The sequence below is a fragment of the Eleutherodactylus coqui genome, chromosome 5 (assembly GCF_035609145.1).
Source record: "Eleutherodactylus coqui strain aEleCoq1 chromosome 5, aEleCoq1.hap1, whole genome shotgun sequence".
NCBI lineage: Eukaryota > Metazoa > Chordata > Amphibia > Anura > Eleutherodactylidae > Eleutherodactylus > Eleutherodactylus coqui.
The window spans coordinates 128,588,297-128,613,385 of NC_089841.1; positions in this window are offsets into that span (position 1 = coordinate 128,588,297).

The following is a 25,089-nucleotide window of genomic DNA, read 5'->3' on the forward strand; positions in this document are numbered from 1 at the left end:
TGGAAGTTTAAAAAAGATGTATGTCCTGAGAATGTCCAATATTAAATGTAGTATTATGAAACAGAAACATTTTCCTAAAGAGCGGCTTCACATGGGCATATGCAGAATTGTGAATGCCTCAGAGCAATGTATTTGCGCTATGAACAAGGTTAATTTGCGCATGTATCTGCACAATTTAATGTACTTTTTTCACACGCAGGGCATGTTCATTTGTGTGCAGCAGACGAACATGCCCTAGTTTAAATGGCTAGAAAAACGTATGGCCCTTCTCTCATAGAAGATCTATGGTTTCCCAGCAGGAAAATTCATAGGGGCCGTGGACTCAACCACCTATTAAGAGGCCCTCTAGAGACATGGGAGACTCTGAGAGAGACTTTGGCTCCTAGCACCCCCTTATATGCGCTATATTAATTCATGGATTTAACCCTAGACCCATGTTCGGCTGGTGCTTGGAGGATATTTGAAGGTAAATGCTTTCAGGACATCCTCTTTCGCTCCCATAAACCTCCTTCCTCCTTATTGGAAGATCTTCTCCCAAACCGGAACTTGCCTTTTCTAGTAGCGACTCACATAGTGAAAGTCTTTAAGGACTTTTTCGGGATACACAAATCAACCAGGCCTCTGACCCCTTTCGAATCCGCAATCAATGGTGCTTCCGTAGCCCCTAGGAGAATAGCTTATATTCGCAAACATTTCATCTCCCCTCTGCTGATATCGAAACCTGCCTTCCTCATTTCTTGGGAGAGGGAGCTCCGTATATCTCTATCCAGAGATGAAACCAAGCTCATCCTTAATTATGCGTTCGGCTTGTCTCCATGTGTCACCTCACAGGAATCCCACTATAAACTCTTGGCGAGGTGGTACCGGACTCCGCAATGGTTGTTTGACCATAAGCTGGCCTTACAGGACAGGTGCTGGAGATGTGAATCTGCTACTGGCTCATTTCTGCATATATGGTGGGATTGCCCGGTTATAACTTCTTTCTGGAGGGGCATAGAGATGGTGCTGAAAAAGCTTTCCCCTAATCTGGCGCTCTCCCCTGAGGTGGTTCTTCTGTGGAGGCCATCCCCTGCCTTTCACCCTCATAAACACAAACTGATTGCCCTTTTGCTCGATACAGCGAAAGCCCTGATCCCTCTGATGTGGAAGCAGCAAGATGCTCCTACTCTGACTCTCTGGAGGGACAGAGCGGATCTTTTAGCGAACTTGGAAGAGCTCTCCAGTTGGTCTAAGGGGACCTATGATAATTTTCTAAAAATCTGGAGCCCATGGCGGGCTATTAGGAGCGACGTGGTCGGAGGGTCTCCCAGTGCCGGCGACATGTAGCAGTCGGGCTGAGAAGGGAATATTTCTCTGGCCCACACACAGGAGGGAGACAGACACACTATCCCTCACAGCTCAGGTTCTACTTTAGCCCTACTGGCTCCAGAGGGTCCTTGCGTTTAACCCTTCCTCTCCCTCCTCCTCCATTACTGGCTTAGAACGAAGCTGACATCGGGAACGTCATTGGGGGCCAGCTGGTGAGAGCCCCAACGCTGGAAATACCCTTCCCCCCTCTCGGGAGCTCACTCTCCCCTCACCCTCCCTCCCCCCCCCCTCACCCATCCTCTCTTAACTCTTCCCATTCCCCCCTTTTGTCTTCCACAGTATGTTCTGTTTAAACAGGTCCTTGCAATAATTACTCACAATATTGGCCTCGGTTGAGACCTGATGATCCCCTCTTTCTCTTTCTTAACCCAAAGATACTGTACATGCCCCGCGGTAATGCCTAGATATAGCAGATTGTTAATGCATATGTTTATCCTTGTCTACAGTTCTACATATGTATGCTACGCTGTAAAATTCTCTTTTGACTTTTATTGTGAAAATTTCAATAAGAATTGATTTTTTTTTTTAAATGGCTATTTAGCCTAATGAAAAGACTATTGTGAGACAGCGCTCCTCCCACTGTAGTATATTGTTAGTGTGGCAAATATATAAATTGGACTTACCCGGTGTAGGTGGGTGGGCCTGGTGTGTGACCCCCCACCAAACACCTCCATGTCCTGGTAGGCGTTGTATTGGATCTTTTTTCATTTAGCCTAATGAGGTCCAGATGTGTTCTTTTTTTCACAGAATTGTGCAGCGTATTGGCATTTGCGAGCATATGGTGCACACATTTGCGCACCTACCATATTGTTCAATGGAGACCCTTGGTGCACAAATGCACACAAAAATAGAGCAGGTCCTATTTTTTTGCGCACATGAAAAATGTGCATGCAAAAGCGGAAAATGTGTACAAATCCAGTGATGTCAATGGGTCCTAATTAGAGATGAGCGAACGTACTCGGATAAGCACTACTCGTCCGAGTAATGTGCCTTATCCGAGTACTGCTGTACTTGTGCTGAAAGATTCGGGGCGCTCCGCTGCTGACAGGTGAGTCGCAGCGGTGAGCGGGGCAGAGCGGGCGGGAGAGAAGGAGAGAAAGATCTCCCCTCCGTTCCTCCCCGCTCTCCCCTGCAGCTCCCCGCTCCGCAGCACATCCCGAATCTTTCAGCACGAGTACAGCGGTACTCGGATAAGGCACATTACTCGGACGAGTAGTGCTTATCCAAGTACGTTCGCTCATCTCTAGTCCTAATCTCTGCGTGCTGTGCTCACAAGTACGTCCGTGTGAAGCCGCTTTAAATGGAACTATGATTAGATGTAGCATTCTACAGAATTAAGGCTGAGCTCACTGCATGTTGAGATGACTGGACTTCACTGTCCAGAGACCAATGGGGAACTGGGAATCATAAGGACCACAGTGGCAACAAATTGGTTAGGGGAGTAATATTAATTCTGTTATTTTAAACCTCTGTCAGCTGTTTGTGAAAGAAATATGGTTTTGGAACCCCCTTTGAATTCTGTTTAATTTATAAACCATATAGTTACAAAATTAAAGGGAACTTGTCATGTCTTGTATGCTGTCATTACTGAAGGCAGCATAAAGTAATGACAGGCATGCTGATGTAGTGGATTTAACAACTTACAGCTTGTTTCTGCAGCTCTCAACAAGAGATGAGTTCAGCTTATTCATGAGGCGCTGCTAACCGCACCCACCATCCGTGTAATAGCTAGAAGACAGCCAATCACAGAGGGTGGGCAGGGCTAGCAGAGCCTCAAGAATAAGCTGGACTTATAAAAAAAAGGGGTAAGTTTGTAAAACCCATAGCATATTACACCATAAGAGACAGATTGCTGAAATCAGCATGTCTAGCACTATTTTATACTACAGTTGGTACAGGCAGTATAAAGGACATGACAGGTTCCAGTTAAATAGACAAATAGCATGTCAGTTGGTAAGCATCGTCTATCATACAAGAAACATACAATAGAGTTATCAATTGGGGTTCTTACCCTTTAGAGTTGTGCTGGATGCACAATGACTTTTGATTTATGTGAAAGCTTTCAGCAGTTGACCCCTAACCACATCATAAAATCCAGATAACTACCAAACATAGAAGAGGGAAACAATGCAGACTGTTGGGGGATCTGTAAGGAAAGTATGATATTTTTTTTATTTCGTAACACTCTAAGGGTTCATTCACCCTAGTGTTTAGCCTCCGTTCAGGCTTTCCATCTCTCTGATCGTTTTTTGGAGCAGAGAAATGAAATTAAACACTTTCCATTTGCTTTCCATTTTTTAAAGACCCCATTGAAATCAATGATGGAAAAAATTGAACAGTTTAAGTCCGTTTTAATTCCAGCTCTCTGCTCCAAAAACAAAACAGAGAGATAGAAAGCTTGAATGTAAGCTAAATGCTAGTGTGAATTAGCCATAAATCACCACTAGATAACCTATTTAACACCGTATTTGAAGTATTATGAAGTTCAGAGTTTGTGTAGACTAAAGGTGCAATGCTATTCTAATTCTTTTCTCATTTGTTAAGTGTAAAACCTTAATAAATGAAATATGCATATCCCAATATTTTCAATGTAAAAGTATTAAATATATCTTTAGTCCCATGAACTATTGTTTGTAAATTCCTCATCATTTTAGCTTGCAAGTTAAAGTTTATAATCAAAAGAAGTAAATAAAATTATTCATCCTTTGTTCAGACGTCTTTCAATGAATAAATATTTTAGTAAACAGTGTTAGTTTTCTTTTGCATCTCTTGGTATGAGTTTGTTTTATTGGTTTTGGCTAACCCGGGTTTGAAATGTCAGACACATTATGTTTCAGAGGCTTGAAAGAGACTGTGAATTTCTATTTCACCTGTAAGGCATATTTCCCTTAAGTAGATTTTTTCAAGGATTTATTTTCTGTTATATAGCCTCAAGTGTTTTTCTCTGCTATCATGTTTCAACTTACTTGAGCAGATGAACAGGAGGGGGGTAAAACACAGAATCTCATAGAAAACACAACTAGGTTTATAAAAAAATGCAATATCTATCTATCTACATTTATAAGGCTAGATTTCTAAAATAAAATTACAATAAACATACATATTTACCTTTCTACACACACATTGCACTGATGGATGGATGGATAGATAGATAGATAGATAGATAGATAGATAGATAGATAGATAGATAGATAGATAGATAGAATGTGCTTGACATGCCTGTAAATATCAGAATATCAGTTGTATAATCACAGTCTTGATATTTAGGAAACTGAGGCAGTCTTGTGAAGGGGTAATGCAGTGGACTACAGTAGTAGTCTCTGGGCTGGGTTTTGGCCGCCAGTCCTGATACAGATACCCAAACTGGTGGAACTGCAGAGAATGCATGAGATTTTGTGCAAGCAGAGAGGGAGCAACATAACTGTAATGTAAATTCCCACATCAATTGGGGTTTATAGGGTTTGAGACATGTGACCGTCACATAGCTATTCCAGTGAAGATACCACTATTGCCCAGTTTTGGCTGCACAGCCTTGTAACGTTAAAGGGGTTGTCTGAGATTGATGTGCAAATAATTAAGCTAATACAGTGATCACTAATATTTTTTAATACACTTAGTATTTAAAAGGTGCCTCATTCTGCTGATCCATGCGATGATCATGTGTCTGCACTGTCAAAAACTGCGAATGTCCACTGACATCATGCACACAACAGAAGAGTCTTTGTTGTTCAGTATATATGTGCATGTCAGTATCTGAATCCTTAGTAATGTACTGATATTCTTCCCACCTGCATAGGTTAGTCAGGTGCTGATGCTGGTTCTCCTGGTTACTAACAAATGTGTTTTTCTCAAAGTATAATTGGTTAGCATTAAGCATGCTTTGATGCAAACAACCTTTAGAAGTGAATTGCATAATGGAATAATGCCTTAGGTTGCAGGACCTGTTAAGAGGTTGGATATTGACTCATAGGGTAGCTATCTTACAATAGCTGGTGCTTTGAAGGCTTTATTCCATTACTCACTTGCACTGCTGTTTCCCAGGAAACATTTCATGGCTTATTATACTTCATACAACCTTGTGGTGCTCTTTCCAATGGTGTTCTCCACAACGAGAAACATTCCAACCCTCATGGCCTCTCACTCAGTCAACCCGAACCACGCTATACACAGAAGGCATCCCAGAAATATTGATAAATTGAAACACCTTTGTAGGGAGGAGTTCTTGCTTAAAATTGTGGAAACCTTATTTATAACTACAGGAAACATTCCGTGGAGGTGATTGCTGCTAAAGGATGATCGACAGGTTATTAAATTCAAGGGTTCACTTACAATTTCGCCCTGCACTGTGGATGATTACTCAATATGCTCAATAAAAGACTTGAACAGTTTGTATGTTACTAGCTTAGCTAGGTTGTGTTTGTGTATGATTGTAACTTAGATAACAATTAGACCACGTTATTAGTAATCAATGCACATATCCAGGTAATCCTAAAGGCTAATGCCCGTGGATGGATTTATGCCGTGTTCCCCAGCTATTAGGTTCTATTGAACTTATTAGCTCAGTCCTCACATGCGGGATTCTGCCGCGGATTTACGCCGCGGGGAAAAACATCGCGGTATGTTCTATTTTACCGCTTTTTCCGAGGTGGGAGGTCTCCTTTAATATAGTATTAATGGAGACTGCAGAAAAACGCGGTAAAAAGCGTTTTTTTTCCGCGATCGCCAGCAGGGACGTTTTTGTTTATCCCTGTGGGATTCCTGCAGCGTAAAACCGCGAGCATATCCCGCTCCACTGTGCGCATGAGCCCTAAAAGGCTCACTTTTTTCTTGCAACTGCATACATATTGAAGTTCAATTATGTTTATGTAAGGGCTGTTACACAAGCATTAAAATGTGAATTCACATAAGTTATATTGCATGACAGATTTGATGCTGTTGGAAATACATAGTTTTGCATACATTGTTTAGAATTCTGAACTCTAATTTCCACAGAGGTTTCAGTCTGGTAACAAATGTTCTCAAAGAAAGGAAACAAGAGTATTATGGAAGGAAGCACACTGTTATTGTTGCCAGAACATGCCTTATCTACAAACAAGGCACGTTACAATCTTTTTCTGGTATGTCCTCAAGGATGGAAGTCAAATTTCAATCTGTTTGTTTCAGAAACGTGCACATTATATCACACATCTTGAAGCAATAAAATGTATTTGCTGAAGAAAGCCTTTGTTTTTACTAGTTCTCTGAACATTAATAGCAGTTTCCATTCTGCATTTAACTGGAAATTAAATGAAAGCATAAGTATCTTATAATTGAGATTTTTTTCAAGTGAGAGGAATTCAAGAATGACATATTTGTTATACAAACTGCAATTGATGCAACACACTATTCATAGTCTAACCTGTAGAAATAGGATATGGACACACACACATGTATATATATATATATATAGATAAGTCTTTGGCTTTGTGTTCTTTTTTTGTTTCTATGGTAACGAATGTTACATCGCATGAAAGCCTTATGTGTCGAATATATACTTTCTAAATTTTGTGTTTGTAACTTATGGCAACAGTGATCTCGGCACACGGGAAACCAAAATGGCAGAGTCTAAGGTTATATTCACAGCAAATGAGAGCAGAGGAGTGATAAAATTCTTGTTTCTGCAAGGAAAGTCCCCGAAGGATATTCATAGTGATATGTCGCAGACATTGGGGGATCAATGCCCTTCATATTCTACAGTTAAGAACAGGGTTGCCAAATTTATAACGGGCCACTTCAGCACCAATGATGAGGAACGTCCTGGACGACTGAGAGAGGTTGTTGTTCCGGAGATCGTAGATGCTGAGCACAACCTCATACTGGAGAATCAGCGAATTTCAGCTAAAGGAATAGCAGACCTCATGGGGATTTCTCGTGAACATGTTTGTGTCATTATCCATGAAAAAGCTATCTGCAAAGTGGGTCCCCAAAGTTTCCGGACTGATAAGAACTTCCTGTATCGACTGGTCACTATGGATGAGACCTGGATTTATTTGTATGACCCTGAAACCAAGGAGCAGTCAAAAGAGTGGAGGCACAGTGGTTGTGCTCACTCAAAGAAGTTCAGGGTGCAAAAATCAGCCACTAAGGTGATGGCGTCTGTGTTCTGGGATAAGTAGGGTGTGCTGCTAGTGGACTACCTTCAAAATAGTATTACAAGATATCACATTGAACTTTTGGACCAATTGAAGACAGCTCTGAAGGTCAAAAGGCACGGCAAGCTGTCCAAAGGAATCTTGTTCCTGCAAGACAACGCCACCACTCACACTGCACAAGCGACCATGGCAAAACTGGTGCAGCTAGGCTTCCAGCTGGTTGACCACCCACCTTATTCACCAGATCTAGCTCCCTCCGACTATCATCCAAACCTGAAGAAACACCTCAAGGGTACCAAATCTCACACCATTTCTGATGCCATGGCTGCTACAATTGACTGGTTTGAGGCACAACCGAAATCCTTATTTTTGCAAGGCTTACAGAATTTTGAATACCAATGTAAGAAGTGTGTAGACATCAGTGGAGAGTATGTGAAATAAATGTAAAGTTTCATCCTCCTATCTCGTTTCTTTCTGGGTAAAGCCAAAGACTTACCAGCACCCCCTTGTGTGTGTATATATATATATATATATATATATATATATATATATATATATATATATATATATAAAGCTGCATGGTTAGCCCTGATCCCAGTTTCATCAGCACTGCACCCAGCACCTACTCACTATATACGCTAGAACCAACGACAGAAGAAGAAGTCTCCAGGCTCCTTTCCGCTGCCCGCCCCACCACCTGTGCTAGCGCCCCTCTCCCCTCTCACCTCCTCCGGTCCCTTTCCCCAGCCCTCATTACTCACCTCACTACAATCTGCAACCTCTCCCTAACCTCTGGCACTTTTCCCTCCTCATTCAAACACTCCATTATATCCCCTCTGCTTAAAAAACCAACCCTGGACCCGACTGATGCTGCCAACTACCGACCCGTCTCAAACCTCCCCTTTATCGCCAAATTACTGGAACGCCTGGTCTACTCCCGCCTTACTCGCTTTCTCTCTGACAACTCGCTCCTCGACCCCCTCCAGTCTGGTTTCCGCTCTCTACGCTCGACTGAAACTGCCCTTACAAAAGTAACAAATGACCTGATGACTGCAAAGTCGAGAGGTGATTACTCCCTACTAATCCTCCTTGACCTGTCTGCTGCATTTGACACTGTCGACCATAATCTTCTTCTCACTATGCTCCACTCTATTGGTCTAAAGGATACTGCTCTCTCCTTGTTTTCTTCTCACCTCTCTGACCGCTCTTTCAGTGTTTCCTTTGCTGGTTCTATCTCTGCTCCACTTCCTCTCGCTGTTGGGGTACCCCGGGGCTCGGTCCTTGGTCCCCTTCTCTTCTCTATCTATACTGCCCCAATTGGACAAACCATCCACAAATTTGGCCTCCAATACCATCTCTACGCTGATGACACCCAACTATACACCTCCTCTCGTGAGATCTCTGGACCATTCCTCCAAAATATCACCGACTGTCTGTCCGCTGTCTCTAACACTATGTCCTCCCTTTTTCTCAAACTAAACCTCTCTAAAACTGACCTCCTTGTCTTTCTGCCTTCTAACCAACCTCCCCTCAACATCTCCATTCCAGTGTCTGGCACCATCATAACCCCCAGACGGCATGCCCGATGCCTTGGGGTCACACTGGACTCTGACCTCTCCTTTGCCCCCCATATCCAGTCTCTGGCCCAAACATGCCACATGCACCTCAGAAATATTGCTAAAATACGCCCGTTCCTAACCACGGATACGCTAAAGACGCTCGTGGTTGCCCTCATCCACTCCCGGCTTGACTACTGCAACTCGTTACTCAATGGCCTCCCCCGCACTAGACTCGCTCCACTCCAATCCATACTAAATGCAGCAGCTAGACTCATTTTTCTATCCAGTCGTTATTCAGACGCCTCTGCATTATGCCAGTCGCTGCATTGGCTGCCCATCCACTGCAGAACTAAATTTAAACTCCTCTACCTCACTCACAAAGCTCTGCATGGCGCTGCACCACCATACATCACCTCCCTACTGTCAGTACACCACCCAGCCCGCTCACTCCGATCAGCTAACACCCTCAGACTAAACACCCCTGTAATACGAACCTCACATGCTCGCCTACAGGACTTCACCAGAGCAGCACCCATCTTCTGGAATGCTCTACCCCAAGGCATCCGGACAATTCCCGATGCACGAAATTTCAGACGTGCCTTAAAAACGCACCTCTTCAGGGAAGCATACCAAATCTCCTGACCTAGTCCCTTGCCCTCCCTATGGTGCCCCACCCTGTTTGCCTTCTAATAAATGATCTGTACATGAAATTTCCTATTGCCTGTGTTCCCCAACCCCTGCACCTCCTGTACCCCCCTCAACCCATTTGTGTCTAACCCAATGTATCTCACATTGTAATTGTTGTACTGTTTTGCATTTATCCATGCCTGAAAGCGCTGCGGAATAAGTTGGCGCTATACAAAAAAATATTATTATTTATTATATATATATATATATATATATATATATATATATATATATATATATACACACACTATATATATATATATATATATATATATATACACACACACACACACACACACACACATATATATATATTCTCTTTTGCAAAAAGAATTATCATAATTAACACTGTATTATAATTTTACAACGCTATGATTTATACAGTCATGCAGTCAGAAATCATTGGCTATAGTTTCTTTCCAGCATTTCACTCAATTTCTACTATTGTTTTGCCTTCAGGCATGCTTGTGATCAAACAGAGGAGTGAATTCAGGAAAACAAAAGAAATGAGAAGTACACTGTATGTCTTTCCTTTTGGTTCCCCACATGGCTTTGCATAACAGAAACTGCATCAAAATATGTACCAACAACTGCATGTGTAAGTCCAGCCTAAGGGATGCACACCACCTATCAGGCACAAATACAAGTGAGGCATCACATGGTTAAAGGGATTTAGTCATTAAAAAAAAAAATTCTATACTCACCTATTTCTTCTACGTCAGTCTTCTTACCACATCTTCTCATTGCTGAGCTTCCCCAATGCCCCAGATCACCTCACTGCACACCGACTGGCTTGTTACGAAGGCTGCATTCCTCACATTCTCTTCCGGTCCGTTCAGTGAAGGTCAGGTCCCTGTGCTGTAGCATTCACTGGCTAGGAAGGAATAATGAACTATTGCTGAGACAGCATGCATGAGGAGTCTCTGCAGTAGATCGGCACTCCCCCTGCTGGCCTTTGAGCTGTGATGTAACGCACATTGGCTGGCAGGAAGAAGACTGCCTGTGAATGTACGTAACCTCACAGGAAGCAGAGGAATCAGCCAACTGGAAGTCAGGTGACCCTCCTGGACTGTAGGAGACAGGAAAAGATCAATGAGGTAAAGATCTGATAAGTAGACTGATGAGGGGGAATAGGTAAGTATAGAATTTTTTATTTTTTTTAATAACAGAACCTCTTTAAAGCCAGCACTTTGCACCCCTTTCAATAGTATCTTTAGATTGCAGACAAAGTTGACCGCTATGGTAGAGCCATCAGAAGCCTGCTCCAACATACATTCTTCTAGATTGCAATTCACTTCAGGCCTGTGACCTACAAGGCATTGGGACCTCAACGCAGGCCAGCACAATGCAGTCATGTCATTTTGCCCATCTGCACTGTGCCACTGACAGAGCAGGCCATAGACCAAAAGAGATGCACTGCTCATAGTAGGAATGGGGTTAGGGGAGTATTCATCTTATTATTGGTGTGGGCACTTTTACTGTGTAGGACACTAAGGGATATGCTAGTACCAAGTGGGGTGAAATAATGGGGCACTGTCATCATGTAGAGAGAGTAAAGGAATATGATTACTATTTGAGGGTCTCTGTTACTGTGTAAGGCAGTAAAGTGGCACTATTACTGTGTTGGGGTACTATTACTATGTGCAGAGGGGCACTAGTACTATGTGAGGATATAAAGAAGACACTGTTACTGCATTATTGTCAGTAAGGGAATACTATTAGTGTGTGGGGCATAAAGAGAGCACCTAGTACTGTGTAGGGTACAAAGCAGGTATTAATTACACTATTACTATCTGGGGCACAGTAGAGCAAACTCTGCTTGTGTGGAAATACTTTGTTTTTAAGAAAATTATTGCTACCATGCGGCGGTTGCTGGTCCTCCAGGGTGCCGGTGTGTGGGGTCCCGTGGTTGGGGCATGTTCCCCCGGCTTGTTGTCCAGCTGTTGGGGGCGCAGGTGCCTGGCCGGCGTGGGCGGCGTGGTGCTGGTGGAGCACGGCGCCGTGCACTCGTGCACCTGTGAGTGCAGCTGCCGTGCACGAGCTCCCTTTTATTATGTTCTGTTGGGAGTTGGCTGTCTCCCTCTCTCCCGTCCTGGGTGGAGGCTTTTGCTTAAAGGTCGGGCAGACACTGGCAATCACTGCCAGTTATTGGTTTCCCTCAGTGTGCTAGCTAGTCTGCCTTGGTTGGTTTCCTGCTTCTGTCATCTTGTCTGTTATACTTTGCTATTATCCGCCAGGCTTTTCCATCTGCCTCAGTTTTGCTTAGTATTGGTTGTGTTGGTTATTTATTTCTGCCTTTTCTGTCAGTATTCTACCATTTCCATGCAGGTATGCCAGCTTCCCTTTCCGGTCCTTAGTGAAAGTAGGGATCGCCGCCCAGTTGCCCACCTGGGGTTAGCCAGGAGTGGAGGCAAGTAGGCAGGGACAGGGGTTGTGGGTGAGATATAGGGCACCGGGGCTGGCATATCAAGGGTAGTATACTGTAACATAATAACTGGCCCTTAAAATTGCTCTCCAATGGAGGCCATGAGTATCCTCACAAGTCAATTGTAGGATTTAGTGGTCGTGATCCAAGACCTGTCCAGTTGTATTGTGGCCCAGGAGCAGCGGGAGTTAGTGCATGGTTCTACTGCCCCTTCTATTCCTGAGCTCAGTGTCCGCTTCCTGAGGTATTTTCAGGGGAGAGGAGCAAGTTTTTTTGTTTTTCAGCAGGCATGTAGATTGTATTTTCGGATGCTACCCCGCTCCTCTGGCTCAGAATCCCTGAAAGTTGGATTGATTATGTTCTTACTTTGGGGTCCCCCTCAGACATGGGCCTACTTCTTACCTGAGAGTTCGGCTTGCCTGCAGTCAGTTGATTTGTTTTTTTCGGGGACCTTGGAGGTATTTTTGATGTCTCTACATCAGGGGCAGCAGTGGATAGAGGACTATTGCTCTAAATTTAGACTGTATGCAGGTGAAACCTCTTGGAACGATAGCACCCTAAAAGATGTGTTTTTTTTGGGTCTTTCTGACGTGGTCAAGGATCTACTCATTTCTCATCCCGCTCCCGTGACACTCAATGATGCGATGGAATGGGTGGTCAAAGCTGACAGGAGGCTGAGATCTAGAAAAGAGGAACGTTATGCCCGTTAGGCTAGGGAATCCGGTCGTCTCAAAAGGGCGTTTACTGCTGCCCCAGTGCTAGTACAGCCTGACGCGCGGCGACCGTTCTTCATTGAGGTCGATACGTCTAAGGTGGGGGCAGGGTCTGTATTGTCTCAGGAAGTCAGTGGGAGAACTGGGTATAGTCCATGTGCATTCTTCTCGCAGAAGCTCAGTTCTGCGGAACGTAACTACGACGTGAGTGATTGTGAGTTATTGGCAATTAAGTGGTCTCTAAAAGAGTTGCGTCACCATCTTGAGGGGGCAAGGCATCCCATTACCGTGCATATTGATCATAAAAACTTGGTATATCTCGCCAATGCTAAGAGACTCACAGCTCGTCAGGTCAGATGGGCGTTGTTTTTCGCCAGGTTTAACCTTGTCATTACATATATTCCAGGGGAGAAGAACGCGAAGGCAGACGCCCTCTCCCGGAGTTTCGGTTCGCCGTAAAGTGAGACAGTGGCTCCCGAGAATGTCTTGGCACCTGGGGTGCTGGTGGCAGCTGTAGAATCTAATCTCGTTCCTCATCAACAAAATTGTCAGCAGGACGCTCCCTTGGGGGTGCGGGAGGGCAGATGGTTTGTGCCAGAGACCTTGCGCCTCAGAGTCATTGAAGAGTCTCACTCATCTGTTCTCGCGGGCCATCTGGGAGTTCAGGGGACTCTGGATCTTTGTACTAGACACCACTGGTGGCCAGGCAGGTCTCAGGAGAATCGTGGCTTTGTTAAGGGATGCTCTGTCTGTGCACACAGTAAAAGTTGCCGGCGGCGGCCGAAGGGGCCTCTGAGACCGTCACCGGTGCCTTTTCTTCCGTGGTCGCATTTATCGGTAGATTTTATCACCGATCTACCTGAGTCGCAGAAGTTCACCACTATCCTAGTTGTTGTAGACTGTTTCTCAAAGATGGCACATTTCGTGGCGTTAAAGAAGCTACCGTCTGCGATAGAATTTTCCAAGATTTTTGTAAAAGAAATCATTAGTCTACATGGGGCTCCCGAGACAATTGTATCTGATCACGGTATTCAGTTTATTGTGCAATTTTGGCAAGCATTCTATATAAACCTGGGAACGTCCTTCTTGTCAACATTCCACCCGCACACTTATCATTAGACTGAGCGGAAGAACCATGATTTAGTGCAATATTTACGGTTGTTTGCTAGCGAAAAGGCAGAGTTTGCACTAAACAACCATACTTGTTCTTCCACTGGGGTATCTTTATTCCTGTGCGTAAATGATCAGCATCCTCGCTTCCTTACAGCTATTTCTACTCCGTCTGCCTGTCCTGCAGCTGATGTCACCACAGATGCGCTGCAGGGGGTATGGAAAGAAGTACAGAAGAACCTGGAAGCAACGGAGCTCGTATGCAGTTGTGTAGTGGGAGAAGTCTGTCAGTATTTCAACCTTACAGGATGGGACAGAAGGTATATTTGTTTTCTAGAAATCTCAAATTGAAGGTTCCACCATTGAAACTGGCGCCGCGTTACGTGGGTCCCTTTGTCATCACGCGTGTAGTAAATCAACTTGCTTATGAACTTGATTTGCCAGCTACATGGAGGGTTCATAGAGTTTTTCATAAGTCATTATATAAACCTTTTGTCCCTTCGGTCTCCCACTGTTCCCTAGGAACACCGCCATACTTTTTGTATCCACTTTGCGTAGTATTACAGCTCTGTCATATTTTCTTAACTGGGAAAAAGCTGTGATTAGTTGCAATATCAGGCAATGCCACTACTAAAAATGTTGAACTGTACCTAGAAAACATTAGAGGCAACACAGCACTTGCCAGTGTTTCATGACCCCTTCAAACAACTGACTGGCAGGGTTGCCAAAAGTTGAACTCCACTGATCTAAGACTGATGGTCTATTTCCAGGAATGGCGTTGATTTTGAAGTTCAGGATAACCCCTTTAATTGCATTTTATCACATGCAAACTGGGCTCTGTTAGATAAGTTAAAGGGACTTCCCAGGGTATTTCTATTGGTGATCTATTCTCAGGAAGGGTCATCAATAGTTGATTAATCGGAGGCCATCACTCAGGACCCCAGCTGATCAGCTGTTCTGGCACCCCCTGTTAGTGCCAAAATACAGTGTATGGAGCAAAAGCAGATAGCTCTGACTGATGTGTAGTGGCCAGCATTGGTAATTGCAGTTGCAGCTCTGATTTTTTTTAAAGTCAAATAAAAAAACCCATCAAATGTAAATAGAATCTGGCATAAAGAGTGACTGCCGGATGATAGTAGTTGATCATATAAAAAGCCTTCTGTGATACTTAACATTTTCATGTTTCATAAATCAATGATTCATCTCATAAGTAGCCAAATATAAAAACCAACATTAAAAACAAATAGCATTCAGCATGATGAGTAATCAGCAGGTAATAGCAGTCAAGATCTAAAAGTAGAGCTAAAATAAATCGGGAAACAATCACAAAACAATTGTGAGGCAATCAAGAGGAATTCTCAAGGCATAAAAAACATCAAATATAAAATTCATTTAGCATGAAAAGTGCCCATCAGGTGCTAGATATACAAGAGCTGTAAAAACCTCTGTGATATACAATATATCGATAGTAAACTATCACTGGTAGTCAAACATATAAATCAACATCAAATATAAACAGCAGTGACAACTGAGGTTAGCTGATAGATTAGCACTATTTTGCACTCTTCAGTTTATATGCAACATAGCTGTACATCAGTCATTCATATGATAAATACAGATGTGTCCTCCCTTAACTCTGCTCTTGGTTCTCTTGGCTCCCAAAATCAGTGGCTCCCATGTTAAAAACGTATACCTGTAACAGATGAATCTGACGGTTGCCATCTGGATTGACTGTGACAGATACCGCTAACTGATGCCGTCCGTCAGCCATCCATCGTCCATAAGTTTCCATGTTAAAAAAATGTATATAACTATAGCTGAGTTTACTTAATTCCTCTTACTCTACTTCATGATCCTGACAGATCGGGCTGCATGTTCATCGGAGGTTTTTTACAAGATTACTGTCACCCAACAGTTATTTTTATGAAATTATTGTTTATATTAGGTGTTCTTGTTTGATTTATCAGGTGAATTGTTTAGCTATGGATAGTCCATGTATCAAAATAATATTTTATGTTAAGAATATGTGTTTTTATATTAGTCCAATTTGTTTTATTGTACTTCATTGACATATGTTGGAAAAACAGGACAAAAACTGAAAGCGAGGATGAGGTCTCACCACCTCACAACTAAAGAAGGAAAGACACAATTACTTGTAGACAAGCACTTTTCTAGTCACAGACACAACATAAAACACATGAAAGTCACCATATTAAAAGGCAATTGCAAATCACAAATCCATAGAGGAATTTGGGAGTACAAATGTATTACAACTTTTGACACTTTTAACAGAGGCCTGAATTCTTCAAGAGAATTCATGAGAAGTATGAGAAATCTATAGCACAGATAACACTTTGGCCTGGTGACCCCCCCCCCCCTCCCCCCATCACTAATTCTGAGACCATAAAAGGGTCACATCTTTATCAGTGGACTATTTAATTATTCTGGTAGTGTTTTTAAGTGCAAATTAATCACATCATGTCTGCGCCTTGTCATATGCATATATATATATATATATATATATATATATATATATATACATACATGCCTCTGCAGATCTATTTCATTAAGCCTGAGGAAAAACCCTGAGAGGTTCGAAGGCTCGCTATAACATTATGTATTTTTTGTTAGCTATTAAAAGCTATTGTATCTACAAGATTATTGAGTTAGTGACAAGACAGAAGACTTGAACGTGGAGGCCTGTCAGCAATAGCAGCAACGTTTTGAGGAACCTCCCCCTCCCTCAATGATTATGCGTCCACCAACCTTTTATACAATAATCACGTCTCATCTTTTAAAAATAAATATACAAATATGGATAAATAAATTTACACCTTGCCACATGGACATCATAGCATATGCACAACTCCATGGTTATTATTATAAGAACGGTGTACCACGCCCCCTTGATAACACAATTACAATTGTGGCAAAACAAACATGGAAAAGTTCAATTTTTCGAAGTTTTTAAAAACCACTGCAAAAACATTTTCATAGGATCTATATCAGTCCGCACCATAGAATTAGCTAGTGACTTACCTTTCCTATAAATAAATCTAGGAACCTCTTGGAATAAATAATCATACTTTGAGTCACTTTTTAAAATTCCCCAATATTTATTAATTATCTTCCTTATCATTTTAGAATCATGATGATCATACTTTGAAATGAAAGCAACACTATTTTCCCTCATTATCCTCAATTCTGACCACATTATACAAAAAACTTCCAAACCAAAACTTCTCACCTCTTTATCCGGAAACCCCCTATTTACAAATTTGTCGATTATTTTTTCCATCCATTCCAAATATTCATCATCCTCACTACAGATACATCTGGCCTTGATGAAGTGTCTCGCAACTACTGTTTCGCCATAAAACTTACCACCATCATCCTCCATTTTCACCTGATTAGCAGCTTCTGAGAATATAACTGAATAGCAGATTGATGCTCATTGATTCTAACTTTTACTAGTCTGTTCAATGTACTCCTTGCTGCATGGACATTGAACCACTTCATGAACTAAGGGCTCCTGCACACTTGCGTTTTTCTTTTTGCGTTTTTTTCACGCGGTTGTCAATGGGACTTTCTAATGTTAAAAACGCATCGCACAAAAATTGCAAAGCACCAACTTGCAATGCATTTTTAACATTAGAAAGTCCCATTGACAATCGCGTGAAAAAAACGCAACAAGAAAAACGCAAGTGTGCAGCAGCCCTAGAAGCACTTTATGGAGAAAAGAGCCTTGCATGTGTATGCCTTGTAAACCATGACATAAAAAAGTAACAAATAAGCATTCAATAATGGTGTCTGTGATTTATTATAGTGAAAAAAGTTTGGTACCGTATTAGCCAGTAGCAAAATGTAATTGTTCCTAGCAAGAGAAACCAAGTGATCTTGTAGATATGACACCTTTTAATGGCTAACAAAAATACATGATGTTATAATGAGCTTTCAAACCTCTCAGGGTTCTTCCTCAGGCATAATGAAATGGATCCAAAGAGGCATGCATATTTATACACACATACTGATGACATGGCACAGACATGGATGTGATTAATTTGCACTTAAAAGAATACAACAACAGGATGAGTAGAGAAATAAATAAATACTTAAATAGTCCAGTGATAAAGATATGACAGTTTTTTGGTCTCTGAATGAGTGTTAGCGGGTCACCAGGCCAGAGTGTTATCAGTGCTATAGATTTCTCATACTTCCCAGTCACGCATGAATCCTCTTGAAGAATTTAGGTCTCTGTTGAAAGTGTCAAAAGTTGTTATAAATTTGTACTCCCAAATTCTTCTATAGATTTGTGATTTGCAATTGCCTCTAAGTATAATAACTTTCATGTGTTCTATGTTGTGTCCGTGACAAGAAAAGTGCTCCACCACAGGGAATTCTGCCTTTCTTTTTATATTGTGGGGCCGATGAGACCTCATCCTCACTTTCAGTTTTTGTCCTTTTTCTCCAACATAAAGCCCCCCCAACAGAAAATGTACTGCACACGATCAGGTACACAACATTAAATGTGGAACATGTGAATGTCCCAGGGATCTTACAGTCCTACTGTGTGTTGGGTATTTGTATCTTGTCCATGGTCAGTACATGTGAGCATAAATAAATACTTAAATAGTCCACTGATAAAGATGTGGTACTTGGTTTCTCTTGCTGGGAACAACAATATTTTGATTTATTATATGCATATATGTGACTGCGGATTCATTGCAAATGACACCTATGAGCAAGCCGAGGAGTACACAGTTTGGAGTTTGATTGTGTTTTTTGCTAAGGTTTATGTTGTAGAAATGTCTGAAGTGTCACAGGCAAAAAACAATGCTGTGCAATGACAAAGATAGAAGCATCTGCTAAACTTCTCAAATCAAAAGTTTAATAAATGTTGTGAAAATTGAGTTCTTTCATTTCTAATAATAGTATGTATCAACCTTAAAGGGGTTGTCCCGAGAAAGCAAGTGGGGGTAAGCACTTCTGTATGGCCATATTAATGCACTTTGTAATATACATCGTGCATTAAATATGAGCCATACAGAAGTTATTCACTTACCTGCTCCGTTGCTGGCGTCCCCGTCTCCATGGTGCCGTCTAATTTCAGCGACTAATCTCCTGATTAGACGCGCTTGCGCAGAAGGGTCTTCTCCCTTCTCTTGGGTCTCGGCACGAGCTGAGTTCTGGCTCCGCCTCCTTTTACGCATCATCGCGTAGCTCCGCCCCACCCCGTGTGCCGATTCAAGCCAATCAGGAGGCTGGAATCGGCAATGGACCGCACAGAGCCCACGGTGCACCATGGGAGAAGACCCGCGGTGCATCATGGGTGAAGATCCCGGCGGCCATCTTGGTAAGGTAAGTAAGAAGTCACCGCAGAGCGGGGATTCGGGTAAGTACTAAACTTTTTTTTTTACCCATCCCTTGTGTTTGTCTCGCGCCGAACGGGGGGCCTATTGAATAAAAAAAAACCCATTTCGGCGCGGGACAACCCCTTTAAATTTCCGTATACTACTTCTGGCCTCCTGCCCGCCAAATAAAAGCCCAGGCCCCGACAACCTCACCCTACCTTATTACAAGTCTTTCCAGCCAATCCCCAGATTGACAGACCTGTTTAACGCCCTTCTTGCGGGAGCCCCCATTCCCAAACAAGCCCAAGAGGCTCACATTATCCTAATACACAAGGATAATAAAGATCCCGCCCTCTGTAGCAGCTACAGGCCCATTTCGCTTATTAATTTCGATATCAAGCTATGGGCGAAACTCCTGGCTAAGAGATTAGATAAATTCATCCCAGCTCTGATCAACGACGAGCAGGCTGGGTTTGTGGGGGGGAGAGAGGGCAGAGATAACTGTCGTAGACTTCTCCACGCAACTTGATTTGCCCAGCACCATAACATTCCATTGGCCTTTGTAGGGACAGATGCCGAAAGGCATACGGTAGGGTTGGCTGGAGTTATATGAAAAGCACCCTGCTGCATTATAACCTCCCAACTGAGTTTGTCTCCGCCATCTTCTCCCTCTAAGCCTCTCCCTCTGCAAGACTTAAGGTCAACGATGTCCTGTCCCCGCCCTTTGAAATTAGAAACGGCACCCGTCAGGGCTGCCCTCTCTTTCCCTCACTGTTCATCCTGGCTCTGGAACCTCTTCTTCTACAGATCAGACAGGATCCAGATGTTGCAGGCTTGAGTATAGGGGACGAACTTTTATCCACCGCGGCTTTTGCCGACGATATCGTATTTCTCGTAACCAACCCTGAAAAAGGTTTAGGCAGATTAGTTGAGCTCCTGAACACGTTTGGCAAAATTTCCAACTTCAGAATTAATTTTAATAAGTCAACAGTACTCAATGTTTCCATACCCCATGCCTGCAGTAGCGCTCTGAGAGCCACCTCCCCTTTTGCATGGTCGGAGACCCTACTGGACTACTTGGGCATCAAACTACCCAAAAACATAAAAGACATTTACACCCTTCACTTTGTCCCACTGCTGAGCCAAGTTAAAAAGGTCCTAAATGACTATGACATCCCGATTATTTCTTGGTTCGGCAGGAGGAACATTTTGAAATGTTATATGCTACCAATAGTCCTATACAGAATTAGGATGCTCCCTATTCATCTACCCCCAAGTTTCTTTAAATCTCTCTGATCGGCCTTCGCGGGCTATGTATGGAAGAAGAAAATACCGAGACTGGCGTACAGCTTAATGATAAAAAGGAGCACCGAGGGCGGCATTGATCTCCCCAATATTGTGGACTACTATAGAGCCACACAACTGAGCTATTGGATGGATCTAGTACTCCAGACTAGGGACAGTTTGCTCCCTAAGCTGGTCATGGGCCACAACAATGACCTCTACATGGAGGATCTCTGGCTCCCTGTCAGGAGCAGATATAGGTCAAGGGACTTCTGTCCCCTGCTAAGGTGACCCTGTGAAGTCTGGGACATCATAAAAAGGTGACCTGGACCCGTCGCCTTCTCCGATATCCCCGCTAAGCACTATATTTAGATTACTGGACCTTCCATCTGACTCGGTTACGATCTCTATTTGGAGAAAAATCAAAGCTATTAAAGTCAGCGATCTACAAGCCCTAGCACATTTGCCTCCATCAGAGATCGTACAATCCCTCTTGCCGTCCTCGGCCCCCTCCTTCTTGCATCGTGCATTGCTAGTCAAGGCCATAGGAGACTTTATCAAGGCCTATAGATCAACTAGATCCCTGACACCCTTCGAAAGGGCAATTAGAGAGGCGAACCCGAAGGCAAGGAAAATTTCATCCCTACGTAAACAATTTGTCATCCCTCAGACCATAGCTAAGCCTTCGTTTATCAATTCCTGGGAAAAAGAACTGGGCATCTCCCTATCCCAGGCGGACATTAAAACCATTCTGAGGACTTCGTTTGGCCTTTCACTGTGTTCTTTAGCTCAAGAATCACATTATAAGCTTCTCGTCAGATGGTACAAGACTCCACAATGGCTCTGTGCGTACAAATTGGCTGCACATGGGAGATGTTGGAGATGCAATGGAGAGATAGGCTCCTACCTCCATATTTGGTGGAATTGCGTGAGGCTGGTGCCTTTTTAGAAGGGAGTGGAGGAGGCGCTGAGGAAGATTAAACCAAATTTCTCCCTTACGCCCGAGATGTTGTTCCTTTGGAGACCTTCCCTGGCTTTTCACCCTCTTAAGGATAAACTGATAGCATTTCTTATAGATGCTGCTAAGGCATTGATACCTCTACACTGGCAACGCGAGGCACCCCCTTCTTTGTCACAGTGGAAGGAGAGGGTTGACATGACCTTCAATCTGGAGGAGTTATCCAGCTGGCACAGGAATACGCATGATAAATTCCTTGGAATCTGGTCTCCTTGGCGCGAGTTGAGACTCATGGACATTTTCTCGCTCTGATTTTGGTGTTGCACGTATCCCTCCTCGCCCTTATCACCTCATCCGCCCACCACCCCCCATCTTCCTACCCTTTCCCTACCCTGACACTTACCTCCCTATTCCCTGTCTTTGTCCTTTTCTTACTTAAGTTATGCCTTTGGCGACTTGAAGGATATCCCCTTATCCTATGTCCCTTTTCTCCTTTTTTTTTTTTTTTTTTAGCGTTATGTGACGATTGAATGTTTCCATCACATCACCCTGCTATGACTTGATGTACAATGATTCCAATCTATGTACCACTCGTAAGGTCATTAGTTTGTCGATACCATATATCTACTTGTCACAAATCGCTTGTACCCTGTAATATCGAAAAATGTTAATAAAAATCTGATTTGAAAAAAAAAAAAAAAAAAATTTCAGTATACTACAGGTTTTTTTCAAATAAGCAGACAAAGAAAAAGTAACATACAAAGTAATATAGTATGTAAGGCTGAAAAAAGACATTTGTCCTTCCAGTTCAGCCTACTACCTCCCAATGTTGATCCAGAGGATGGCAAAAACAACCAATGAAGTAGAAGCCAATTTTCTTCATTTAGGGGGGAAAAAAACCTTCCTGGCTCCAATCTGGCAATCTGAATAATCCCTGGATCAACAACCCTTCTGAAGTCATTAATGATTATAACATGTAAAATTGTATTGCTCAAGAAAGGCATCGAGGCCCTCTTGAACTGTTTTATCGAATTAGTCATCACTAGAGATGAGCGAACGCGTTCGTTCGAGCTTGATATTCGTGCGAATATTAGGGTGTTCGGGATGTTCGTTATTCGTAACGAACACCATGCGGTGTTCTGGTTACTTTCACTTCCTTCCCTGAGACGTTAGCGCGCTTTTCTGGCCAATTGAAAGACAGGGAAGGCATTACAACTTCCCCCTGCAACGTTTAAGCCCTATACCACCCCCCTGCTGTGAGTGGCTGGCGAGATCAGGTGTTCGCCTAATATAAAAGTCGGCCCCTCCCGCGGCTCGCCTCAGATGCCTGGTGAGTTAGATGAGGGACAGTGCTGTTTATACCGGAGCTGCTGTAGGGAAAGAATTGGTAGTTAGTGTAGGCTTCAAGACCCCCCAAAGGTCCTTATTAGGGCCACTGATAGCTGTGTGTTGGCTGCTGTTAGCAGTGGCATTTTTTTTTTCTCAAAATCGGCTCTGCAGAGCGTTGCACCTGGCATTAGGGACAGAAGTGCTGCATAGGCAGGGAGAGTGTTAGGAGTGAGTGTAGCCTTCAAGAACCTCAACGGTCCTTTCTAGGGCCATATTTATCCGTGTGCAGTACTGTCCAGGCTGCTGTTAGCTGTGCTGCATTTTTTTTGGGCTTCTCAAAATCGCCTCTGCAGAGCATTCCACCCTCCATTGATACTGCAGGGAAAGAATTGTATAGGCAGGGCCACAACACAGTTATTATTCATAGAATATACGCAGTGCTGCCTTTTGGTGGAAAAACAAGTGAAAACAAATCTATTTGTCCAGCCTCTGTCCGTCCTTACGGGCGGTGGACATGTGTGAGCTGCGTGAAAAACATTGCTAAATCATACGCACCCAGCTACGCTTTACTGCTGGCTTCGCCATTTGCTTTCCTTAATTGGGAAAAAAAATACCTGCTCTGCCAGAGTTATAATAACTCTGCTACCCTCACGTTCTGTGACACATTAGCAGGGACACAGCACAGTTATTAAACTTCTCATGTTCATTGAATATACGCAGTGCTGCCTTTTGGTGGAAAAACAAGTGAAAACAAATCTATTTGTCCAGCCTCTGTCCGTCCTTACGGGCGGTGGACACGTGTGAGCTGCGTGAAAAACATTGCTAAATCATACGCACCCAGCTACGCTTTACTGCTGGCTTCGCCATTTGCTTTCCTTAATTGGGAAAAAAAATACCTGCTCTGCCAGAGTTATAATAACTCTGCTACCCTCACGTTCTGTGACACATTAGCAGGGACACAGCACAGTTATTAAACTTCTCATGTTCATTGAATATACGCAGTGCTGCCTTTTGGTGGAAAAACAAGTGGAAACAAATCTATTTGTCCAGCCTCTGTCCGTCCTTACGGGCGGTGGACACGTGTGAGCTGCGTGAAAAACATTGCTAAATCATACGCACCCAGCTACGCTTTACTGCTGGCTTCGCCATTTGCTTTCCTTAATTGGGAAAAAAAATACCTGCTCTGCCAGAGTTATAATAACTCTGCTACCCTCACGTTCTGTGACACATTAGCAGGGACACAGCACAGTTATTAAACTTAGATTATTCATTCACTAGAGGCAGTGGGGCCTTTCGTTTTCCAAAAAGGGAAAAAATTATATTTGGCCTGCAGTCTTGCGCCAATTTATTTCCTGCCTGTGAAATCAAATCACTGGTAATACAGCATGCTGAGGGGTAGGGGTAGGCCTAGAGGACGTGGACGCGGCCGAGGACGCGGAGGGCCAAGTCAGGGTGTGGGCACAGGCCGAGCTCCTGATCCCGGTGTGTCGCAGCCGACTGCTGCGCGATTAGGAGAGAGGCACGTTTCTGGCGTCCCCACATTCATCGCCCAATTAATGGGTCCACGCGGGAGACGGTTATTAGAAAATGAGCAGTGTGAGCAGGTCCTGTCCTGGATGGCAGAAAGTGCTTCGAGCAACCTATCGTCAACACGCAGTTCTGCGCCGTCCACTGCTGCAAATCCGAATCCTCTGTCTGCTGCTCCTCCTTCCTCCCAGCCTCCTCACTCCACTACAATGACACCTGCTCAGGAGCGGGAACACTCCCAGGAACTGTTCTCGGGCCCCTGCTTAGATTGGGCAGCAGCGGTTCCTCTCCCACCAGAGGAGTTTATCGTCACTGATGCCCAACCATTCGAAAGTTCCCGGGGTCCGAGGGAAGAGGCTGGGGACTTCCGCCAACTGTCTCAACAACTTTCTGTGGGTGAGGAGGACGATGACGATCAGACACAGTTGTCTTGCAGTGAGGTAGTAGTAAGGGCAGTAAGTCCAAGGGAGCAGCGCACAGAGGATTCGGAGGAAGAGCAGCAGGACGATGAGGTGACTGACCCCACCTGGTGTGCAACGCTTACTCAGGAGGACAGGTCTTCAGAGGGGGAGTCAAGGGCATCAGCAGGGCAGGTTGCAAGAGGCAGTGCGGTGGCCAGGGCCAGGGGTAGAGGCAGGGCCAGACCG